The sequence below is a fragment of the Bidens hawaiensis genome, unplaced genomic scaffold, assembly GCF_021521415.1.
Source record: "Bidens hawaiensis isolate Kalapana, Puna unplaced genomic scaffold, B.hawaiensis_p1.1 tig00022778_1, whole genome shotgun sequence".
In the NCBI taxonomy this organism is placed as follows: Eukaryota; Viridiplantae; Streptophyta; class Magnoliopsida; order Asterales; family Asteraceae; genus Bidens; species Bidens hawaiensis.
The window spans coordinates 370,023-381,263 of record NW_027493560.1 but is presented as its reverse complement, the minus strand read 5'-3'; the positions used below and the strand labels follow the sequence as shown (position 1 = coordinate 381,263).

At 34.0% G+C, this 11,241-nt stretch overlaps 1 pseudogene across 1 annotated transcript; it reads right to left on the bottom strand.

Annotated features, from left to right (window-relative positions):
* Positions 1-2,100: 2,100 nt before the first annotated feature.
* LOC143566255 (plasma membrane ATPase 1-like) lies at positions 2,101-9,453 on the bottom strand (annotated as a pseudogene). The gene is made up of 18 exons (XR_013141209.1): positions 9,316-9,453; positions 9,140-9,238; positions 8,861-9,004; positions 7,837-7,971; positions 7,082-7,576; positions 6,148-6,279; positions 5,939-6,061; positions 5,638-5,742; positions 5,420-5,564; positions 4,671-4,835; positions 4,368-4,606; positions 4,253-4,285; positions 4,098-4,179; positions 3,879-4,034; positions 3,488-3,688; positions 3,230-3,412; positions 2,967-3,145; positions 2,101-2,354 (listed from the first exon to the last, which is right to left on the bottom strand). The product of XR_013141209.1 is annotated as a plasma membrane ATPase 1-like (transcript).
* Positions 9,454-11,241: the final 1,788 nt, after the last annotated feature.

Here is an 11,241-nt window from a genome sequence, read left to right as displayed (position 1 = left end):
TTGAAGAAAGCCGATAGAAGTATTGAAATAATTTATGAACCAGATATGAATCAAAAAAACAATTCAAAGAGATTGGGGGGGGGGGATATGGAAGGTCGCAAGCATTCAATCATCGATGATATTTAGTTGCTCCGTATCGTAACGTACCGTAGAGCATTCAATTTATGGCCGGAGACATGAACGGAGAAGTGAATTATGGTCGTAGGTCATAAATATAAACCCAATTAATAATAGCAACGTCTTATTTTGGTAAAATAAGTTCGGTTGTCCATTTAAAATGTTTTATATGTAATATAGATAATTGTCATTTAAAAGGTGTCTTTTAAGTTTGAAGTTGGATTATTATTATATAGAAACATAGATATTGCATCAATATAGCAGGTAGGCGGGCAACAAGCTGAGTCGCCACCCGTTTCTGAATTGCAAACCCTAACCTACTAAAGACATACCCTTGCCCCTTTGGAGTCGACACATTGCTATGCACAACCCGTTGGACCCTGGTTAGGAAACGGATAGCTTCCGGTGCCAATGAGCCAAATGTATCAAAAGCCAGAGGGACAAAAACATGTTGGTTCTCTTCGCAGGCTTTAGCATGTTTCTCCACCTTCTTCGTTTCAGCCCTTTTTATTGCTTGTCCAGCTACAAACCCATTATCCCTCAAACCAGCTAAGGGAGATACCCATATGAGGTCAACACAAGATGCCTTTATTATTGCAATAGGTTTTTATTAAATTAATTAAGTAAACACTAAACATTTCTCATCAAATTTAATTATTTTATTATGATTACTATTATTATTTTAAGTTTAAAAATTAAATATTAATATATTTATTGTTTATATAGTTTCAAGTGTTTATAATCTAACTATACTAATAAAAGAAAATAATAAGGATGATGTGGCAATCTCACATTTATTTTTGGCCTAATTTTTCTTCTCATTCATCCTACCTATTCATGGGTTATGAAGCAAAACCATATTGACAAGTGGGTTATAATTTCCTTTCTAATTTTCTAATATTTCATCTCATTAATCCTAACTATCCTTTGGTCATGGGTCAAAATAATTTTGCCAAATGGGTTATAATTTAATTTCTAGTTCTCTAATTTCTCATCTTATTTATCCTACCTATCCATGGGTCATGGGACAAAACAATTTTGAGAAATGGGTTATAATTTCTCTTCTAATTCTTTAATCTCTTATCTCATTATCATAGTTATCCACGGGTAATTGGTCAAAACAATTTTTGCAAATGTTGTATATAAAAAAATCGAATTTGTAAATTTGAGATTCTATACTTCTTATTGTTTGTACTATATATTTTATCTTCTTTTTATCTATAATTTTGTTCATTCTTTCAGATACTGGATCATTTTATCTTTATTATTTTACAAATCTCGTGTAATACACGGGTTCAAAAGCTAGTAATATATAACAATGATTTCAAGATATGTCATACAAGAATCCAAAAATTATAATTATCGGTTTGATACATTGAATGCTAAGAAAGTAATTGAAGTATACAAACGAATTAAAAAAAATATGTGTTGACCGTTGCCTCTCATTCCAATATTCTAGTTTAGCCACTGCCATCGATTACCGCCAATTACAACTATGTTCTCTTTGACCCGTCCCATTTTTACCCAATCCATTTTATGTCCATCATATCAAAATTTTTTAGATCCGCCTCTTGTTATAAACATGATTCTTCTCAAATAGTTGATTGTTTTACTCTTACGATGAAATATTAATTCGATTTAGTAAGCGATATCATGATTGTCCTCCAAACGTTAATATTATTTTTAATAAATAATAAAAAGATAAAAAAACGTTTTAGATATACTTATATAATTTAATAAAAATAAAAAAATATTATGTTCTGTTGTAATCTAGTTTGTTAGGTTACTCTGCTCCCACCCTAGAGACCAGGGTTCAACTCCCGGCAACTGAAACTTTTAACATTGTTCATCAAGTAGATATTATCATTATCATTCTTTTAAGCAAATCTTATTGTCTTTTATATAATATCTATATGTGAAAATGAAACCTTAAAACACATAATGCATGACAGCAATATGAAATTCGAAAATAATATTAATCCCAACCATTGTTTAGCAGCAGAACAACGATCTAATAATACATTTATAAAACAAATGAGAAGCTGCTTTTATTAGTAATTTGTGCATTTGATTGAGGTTTGCACCATCGAATTCGAGTAGAAGAATTACAATAACGACCCCAAATATAAAAGTGTGACATCGATCACACTGTGTAATGTGGGTTCACATCGATATCCAATCCTCTTAGCTTCGCGAAAGACTCTACCTTTCCTTTCAGAGTATGAAGTTCCCTTAATCTGTAAGACAACAATGAATCATGTTAGAGCTCATGTATGCATGTATGTTTGTTTGTTTATTTTTTTCTTTTTAGCGGGCCGTGTTTATTTCTAACAGGTCAAACGGATAAACGAAAAGAGATAACTTTTGGAAAAGACAAGCACAAACTTGAAAGCTACCAAAAGTGTATTTCAAATTGATAAAAGCTTCTAAATAATATTACATCTTTTTGTAATCTTATTTAACACACAAATTGTCCAAAAACAATTTAAAGTGATTCTGGAGCTAGGGGCATGAATTTCTAACACGGCACGGAAAAACACGACACAAACCTGACATGAAATTCATGCGTTTGAGTTTAATCTAAACAGTTTGTGTTCGGGTTGACCCGTTTAGTTTTATACTTGTTTGGTTAAAATGCGTTTTATACATAAACTGATTGATTACCTTTTGCCAAAATTTGAAAGTAAGAGAAGTGTTGATCAAGATTTGTAGTTTAAACGTAATTATTTTCGACACATTTAACCATAGACTTTTACTATGCAAAATTTTAAAATAGAAAAAACCACTTCGACCAGCTTGTTTTGTCACCTTGTCATATGAAAAACGTAAATAAAAAAGACGATATTGACCTTGCAATCTCTGCACGTCGTTTTGCTTCTTCTGCCATCATGTTTATGTCTCTGAATGTGTAGTTTTCAGCAAACGTCTTTGTTTCAGAAGTATCAAGACCATGAAGTGTTCTTTGTTCTTTAGCCCATGCTGCTTCACGTGCTTCCTTACCAAAGTCCTTTTGTGTCGTGAAAGCCGTCTGCATCAAAATTCAATAATTAATTATATTCATTTTCTGACACAAAAAGGTAATTAAACACGAGTGAATAAAATTTGTACTCACCTTACGGTTAATAACATGACCCCATGCTCGCCCGCTAAGTGCATACCTAACCGCGAATTTGATTGGGTCAAGTAACATGTAACTTAAGATACTATACAACCATATAACTCCAGTCCAACCCCAACCAATCGCGTGAACCTTAGCGAAATCCCATGTCAAATATGCTGACATCACAGTAGCAATCTGCACGCAAACATATAAGAAAATAAGAGAAAATGATAACTAACTGGAACTGAAAAAACAGAACCATGAAATTACCAGTTGAGCTAGAATGAATGCAGCAACCAACAGAAGACCTGGTCTTTCCATGAAAGACCAACCCCTCGAGCATGTGACGAATATTAACGCCTGGCTGATTGTGCTGACCTGGAGGTATACAGCTGATGCTAGCTTTCCTTTCCAAACTTTGTCTGTGAAAAGGTCTACATGCTTATTGAGATCATCCACATGGAAGGCATGCTGAAAAGATGATATAGTGAAAGAAAGTTAGAAGTTAGAAATGTGTTTGTATGTGATAAAAAAAGTATGAAGTCGGTTCAAATGGGGATGGACTCAACCGGACAAGTTATGTAGCCGGTTCTGAAAACATTGGTAATAGCTTTATAATCAAACACAAGACTCGTTAAGAGCTATTATAATATATTTGTACCGCAAAAAAGCTGGTTCGAGTAGCCACATAGAAGAATATGACGGTCATTAGAGCAAGGTATGTGCCTATGACTATTCCAGTTGCGAATATTTCACTCAGCTTCCAGCTGTCAGGGCTCGGGGACGGTTTTATCTTTTGAAATAGTCATGATTGTACCTGAATACATCTTGGGTTAAAGTGGTTAACAAGAACTATTTGTGTTATTTAAACCAGGCATACCATCATTCAGAATGGCTATGACAAGAACAAGAATTGGAGGGAAATTGAATCTGTAAAAAGCAGTCAGCAACATAAAGCCTAACTGCAAGAGAATAAGATTAAAGGTTTAAAACATGAATAATTGATATGATTAAAATTTTAAGATGAAGACTTACCACAATACGTATGGTGATCGAAACAGCATAAATCTGTTGGACAAAAAAGAAGGAAAACGTTTATATTTGTGTTCAAGAAAGTCAAGTTAAAAAAATAATGGTTTGAGGATTTTACTGTATAGTTTTTCATTCTTTGAAAGATGGCTCAGCTGGTTAACACCGCGCTAATGATGACACTGAGCCCAGGTTCAGTTAAAACTATGTCAGAGGCGCTTCGGGCTGCATCAGTGGCATCATCGACTGCTATTCCAATGTCCGCTATCTTTAACGCAGGTGCATCGTTTACACCGTCACCAGTCATTCCACAGATGTGCTTTTTACTTTGAAGAATCTTCACAATCTCATACTTGTGCTCTGTTAAACAATTCAACGGTTTAAACCACTAACGGTTAATAATATTATAACCATGAATGGTTACCTGGAAAAACACCAGCAAAACCATCGGCTTTTTCAATAAGTTCATCAACGGGTAAAGCTGCAACGAGTTGATCCTTATTATCACCAAGTAATGATGATGAAGGATACATGTTAACACCCATTCCTAATCGTCTCCCCGTTTCCTTTGCAATTGCCAGCTGATCACCTGAAAATATCCCGTCATGCAATTAATCTTCTAGATTATGTGCAACCTTAAAAGGCTATGTCAGTGCTAGACACACAAATGACTATTCACTTTGAACAACCATGTATGTATAAGTTACAAAAAATATAATGCAAGGTTTTCAAAATTCCATTTATGCCCTTCTATTATAAAACACACCCCCTCTACTTAATTAATCCTACAACTAATTATGCATAAGTTACAAGCACATAATGCAAGTTTTCAAATTTTCGTTTAGCCCCTCTCAAAATTACAAAACATATCCCTCCATTTAATTAAATCTAATAATTAGACCTTCGACTTTTCAAATCACAGGTTAAGAACTAAGAAGTATCCTATTAAAGGCTTTTCTTCTTTTTTTTTTCTTTTCCGTTTTTTTTTTGTTTTTGTTTTGTAACTTTCCAAATATGACATTAAATGAAATTCCGAATATACCGTTGCGACATACGTATTGTTGTCTACGTTTTGATGTAAATTTCGTCTAAAGCAAGTTGCGCGTGATAATGTACAAGCCATCTATGTACACGTTATATAAAAGATAAATTATATAGGTAAGAACAACAAACCTGTGATCATCTTAACACTAACTCCATGGTCTAAAGCTCTTCTAATTGTCTCAGCACTATCATGTCGAGGCGGATCGAATAAAGGAAGTAGGCCCACAAATTCCCATGGCCCACCGGGACTATCTTTACTATTAGCAGGCACTTCCTGTATTAAACAAATGTAAAATAAGTAAAAAGGAAATAGTAACATATTAATAGCTATATTTAACAATTTGTACCTGACGAGCTACACCAAGAGACCGAAGCCCACGTTCAGCAAATTTGTCAATGATCAAGTGTACCCGACTTTCAATCTCAGATTTGTTCCTTGCCAGATTCAGAATCTAACAATTTACAAGAAATTTAAAAGTCAACATTATTGAACTGTAATATCAGACTAGTGTTTATTAGTAAGAGGTCCACGGGCTCCACAACCGAGCCCGTGGCCTCGTACTAATAAACTCTAGTCTCTCATAATACAGTCCAATCAACATAACATTTGACTTTCAGATTTTAATTCAAATGAGTTTGAAATAGCACCTACTCTGGTGCACCTTTGCTAACTCTATGCATCTTTCCAGCTCCGTCAATGTAAGTCAAAGCGGTCCTCTTATCAGTTGGATTAAATGGAAGGAAGTGTTCTTCTGTAATTCCAGATCGTGCCTGCGAAATTCATAATAATAATTATTTTGAAAAAATATTGTTTAATCGTGATTAACTTATCTTATGTAATTGAATAATATGAATACCTCTTTAGGATCAGCCAGCATTGATACTATAGCAGTATCAATGGCATCTTGATTTTCTAATCTTGATGCTCTAGCAGCCATTAATACAACTGTGTCTTTATCAACACCACTTGCAAAAACCTGCATAATCGTGTTTTAATCAAGAAATAGTAATAGAACTTATATAAAATAATATTAGCAAATTAAAAAAACTTACTACAAAAATTATTTAGTAAACATAGATGTTAAATAGAAAATATAAATAAATATATAGTTTTCTAGTCATCCGGTAGGCGAAGAGCGTAAGTATATTCCACCAACACAAAAAAATACTTTATTTTTAGTACAACTCCGAGATCTGGTACCGTACAGTAATATCAAAACCAAAAACTAGTACAAACACTAACCAAATACTGTACCGATTATGGCAGTGTACTAGTTCGGTGCATGTAGTGCAAGAATACCGAAAGACACCGAAACGACTCGTATCAAAACTGAAAAGCATAAAATGAATACCATTATCGAAGTTGTTCGGTCGGTATGAACGCGGTATTGGTACTCGGTGAAAAATGCATATCCCTAGTTTACAATACCAAAAACACTTTATTCTAATTAAAACTCCGTTTCAATAAAGTTTATCTCGGAATATAGACAAAGACAAGCATAACTGTGTTACTAGATTTTTTTTAAAAGTTAACAAACAAAAGTTATTAGAGAAAAACATATTATTAACAAAATTAAATGGTTAGAGATGTTATTACTAACAGTGTAAGGGGTGAAATTGCTACTTCGAAAGAAAAAAGGTTGTGAAAATGCTTTTGGGAGGGTACTGCTATTCACAAAGTTACAATTTGTTCTAAGTAAAGTGAAATGAAATCATACTAAGAATATGAATGCATGACAAAACAAAACAAAACAAATGTACAAAATAAAAATAAATTTACCTCAATCAAATTTTTTCAACAGTAAGTTTGTTAAGAGTTAAAGTTCGAGTTTTATCACTACACAAAACATCCATTCCTGCCATTTCTTCAATAGCAGTCATCCTCTTTGTAATAGCTCCTTGTTGAGATAATCTGTGTGATCCAATGGCCATTGTAACAGATAAAACAGTTGGCATTGCAATTGGGATACCACCAATAAGAATAACCAGAAGATTATCAATTCCTTCACGGTAATCCCGATGTTGAAAAGCGAATATCACGACTAACTCAATGGCCATCCCGATCGCAATTGAGCATATGCAGAAGTTACCAATTGCAGTCAAAACTTTCTGAAAGTGACCCACGTGTGTCGTGCTGTCAACAAGATGAGCCGCTTTGCCAAAAAACGTGTGGACCCCCGTTGCAATAACAACTGCCTCGATTTCACCTTGTTTGCATGTGGACCCCGAGTATACACCGTCACCTGGATTCTTGGATACTGGCAGTGATTCACCCGTGAGAGCTGACTGCAGACAGTTTGAAAACTCAGGTATATTATATATTTCATTAAAAGTAGTGTCTACATCAATCAATACAGAAGGCAAGAAAGCAAATAGGCAACAAGTTGCGCCAACTTCTTTTGGATAGCAAAACTAAGTCGTTTTAAAATAGCATTCATAGGACGTGGGTCTAATATTACTTACTATTCATGACCCATTGGACACAACTAAGTCAACCATATGATTGTTGTTTGACATGTTAATACTAACTAAGTTTAAGTTGTTACTTGATCAATCTTTAAAGGGTCTCCTTGAAGCAATTGTGCATCAGCAGGAATGATGTCACCGAGTTTTATGCTGACAATGTCACCAGGTACAAGAACTGATGCATCCTCTTCATTCCATTTCCCGTTGCGTAAAACCTAACGAGATTAAATGTTTTATATTAAAAAGACGCTATTTAATTGACATATTAATGTTACTAGACATGTAAATCAATGTACACTTGCTTATGAAGGAGGGTGTTGAGATTAAAACATATAACTAGGGGTGTGCACGAAACTGAAATATCCGATGCAATCGAACCTAATAAAAAATGACGGTTTGGTTTTATTTTTTTTTCAGAAATCGATTTTTCTGTTCGGTATTGGTTTTGCTATTAACCAAAAACTGTAAAAACTGATTTTAAGTAATTTATAAGAAATTAATAAATGTTGTAACCTATAAGTTTTAGATCCAAATGTGTAATAACCAATTAATAATTAATTAATATGAAAAAGAAAAAAAATAAATAAAACTAGGCCCAAATTTTTAATTTTGGCAATTTTTTTAAGCTAGTAAAATCGAAGCTGAACCGAACCCATTGTAATAACCAAAACAGAAAAACCCGTAACTGAACTGCTTACAAAAACCCAAAAATCGAATTTAATTCGGTTTTCGGTTCAGTTTGAGCCCAAAACAACCCATGCATAGCCCTACGATATAACTTAACAGAATAAAAACGGGTCAAATGGGTTGTAAACCATCTAAAATCTGTATCTAGTATATACACCCACATAAGTTGCTTTATTTAGACATTTACTATTACTGCAATTACAGTGTTTCTTAATTATAATTATTAACACTTAAGTATTTGTGTCTCTTTTCTTAGAAAAGATTAAAACAAAAGGTGGTAAAAATCAAACGAACTTGATAAGACCTGATTCAACTGTGATGACTCGTTATCCATATTATAAAAATACAGTAATTAGTCACGTTTAATTGGTGTTACATTTTTTTTTTGTTCGTACAAATTATTTAAGGCGCGCGTACCTTAGCTTTTGGAGCCAAACGAGCCATGAGGGCTGCAGCTGCATTTTCAGCATTATTTTCTTCTACAAAACTTATGGTTGAATTGATAAGCAGAAGTATCAATATCCCACCAAAATCATGATAGTCAGCTGGTTGTTTCTCTTTCTGGAAACAATAATTGCAAATGCAAGAATTAGAAAACATTATAGTTTTGTATACAATCATATAATAAATGTTGATACTTTAAAAAATAAAAATAATAATAATAATAATAATAATAAGATACAAAAATTGACTAACCCCTCCCCTTGCCATAGTAATAGCCATGATTGCTGCTGCTTCCATGACCCAAGATAGAGGGTTCCACATAAACCCCAAAAATTTCAGAAATTTGTTTTCCTGCAAACTTGATGATTAAGTATATATGCTTAAAGAAATGAAAAATCATTCAAATGTAAGCCAAATTGCAAGCAAACTTTTTTCTCTTCCAACTTATTGTAGCCAAACATATTCAAACGCTTTTCAACCTCATCAGAGTTGAGCCCTTCTTTCGTGCATTTTAACTTCTCGAAAACTTCTTCCATCGGTATATTTTCCAGCAAAAAGGAGTTATTTTTAGGGTTTACCAATTAATGATCCGGTTTAGCTTTAATAATCGAGTAATGATTGCAAGGGCCTTTTACTACTACACCACTTTTTGCAAAATGCCCCCGTTGCTGTCTGGGACGCCATGTGTGACAAAACGCGCCTAGGTGGAGAGTTATGGCTATACATAGTCTTAGTACTTGTTTTGTTACTATCCCTCTAGAAGCTTCTCAGATCATTTGATCAAGATAGTCTAAGAAACATTTGAACTTATGAAACATAAACTACGTCGATCTAGGAAGGAAGATAGTCTAAGAAAGAAACTTATGAATGAACTTATGAAAGATAAAGTACGTAAAAACCAGTTATGATACTAGAAATGTAAGTTGGTAAACTCAAGACAGTAAGAAATGGTACCAAATCAACAGCTTCTTTGTTAATTGCCTCAAGAGCAACTGCCTTATCCTCCTCCATGGACACCAGTTTCGGACGAGCCCTTATATAATGAAAAAGCGAAACCCTTAACCGAGGATATATAGTAGGAGAAAAACAATGAAGTGTGGAGGGAGGGGGGGATGACAATGTGAGAAGTAGGATAGTATATATATATATATAGCAGATAAGATAGAGACATTAATGTATCGATCATCACGATTGATGAACATGATGAGACAGACAGAAAGGTGGGATCCAAAGAGAGTATTTCTATTGGTGTTGGTTTGTGGGAAGAGGATGAAAACAGGATTTTGAAGGATCCGCCTGCCTCCAGCTATCAACAAGATTTGCTTCTATGTTGTAACTTGAGTTTGCGAATACTTTTTTGGCGCCACCCAGATTAAATATTTGCTGGAGAGGATTAATCAAGTACAACGCTGTCTACGAAATTTCTAATTTTGTGTTTTTTTTAACAATTTAAATTAAAAATATCCCCAATACCCACGTTTGATAATCGATACAAACTCTAGCACCACATTTCTGTTTTTATTAAATAAAATACATTCATACAGAGGATTAGATAATATATTTCTATTTCTATTTTTTTAAAACCAAGGTGAAGAGAGCATATGATATTGTATACGAGTTGTATCCAAGTAAGATCTACAATGATCAGCCCATAAGAAAATGCCAAAGGGAAACAAATCCATAGGCGCATACCCTAGAGCAGCCAATTCGGAAACAAACTCCTTGAGAAAGGTACACTAGTGGACCACCGTTATACCAACACCATGCAGACATAAGTGGCCAACAGGGTAGCGCCACATGTATGAGGGATACGCGCAAGACCACCGCGATAGGTAAACATAGGAGACAACACTTCTATGCAATGGGACCTGCACAAAACAGCCTCCACGATCTCCCCTATGACGGCTGAATAGAAGATAAACCAGATATTTCCAGGACACGTGGCACAATAAACATTCTATACATTCGGCTATAAATAGAGGACACCGTCAAACGGTAACAAAATTCGTTCCAGTCTCTCTCCACTCTTTCATTATCATTCACCACTTACCATACTAGCAAATAGTTAGCAAATACCACATATAATCGTTAAGTTTATATGAGGTAATGATTATATGCTAGCAAATAGACTAATGGTCTAACTATTATGCTAGCCTATCTAGAAAAATGAAAATTTTATTAAAACTAGTTTTTATACTATAAAACGAGATAACATTTTAAAATAAAGTTTGAAAATTTAAAAGCAAACCTCATAAAGGTCTGATATTAAATCATGTATATGATCAAGTATTGAAACGACCTATGATGACAGCGACTACGATTATCAAAGGACTGATAAGGTGAATACACACTTA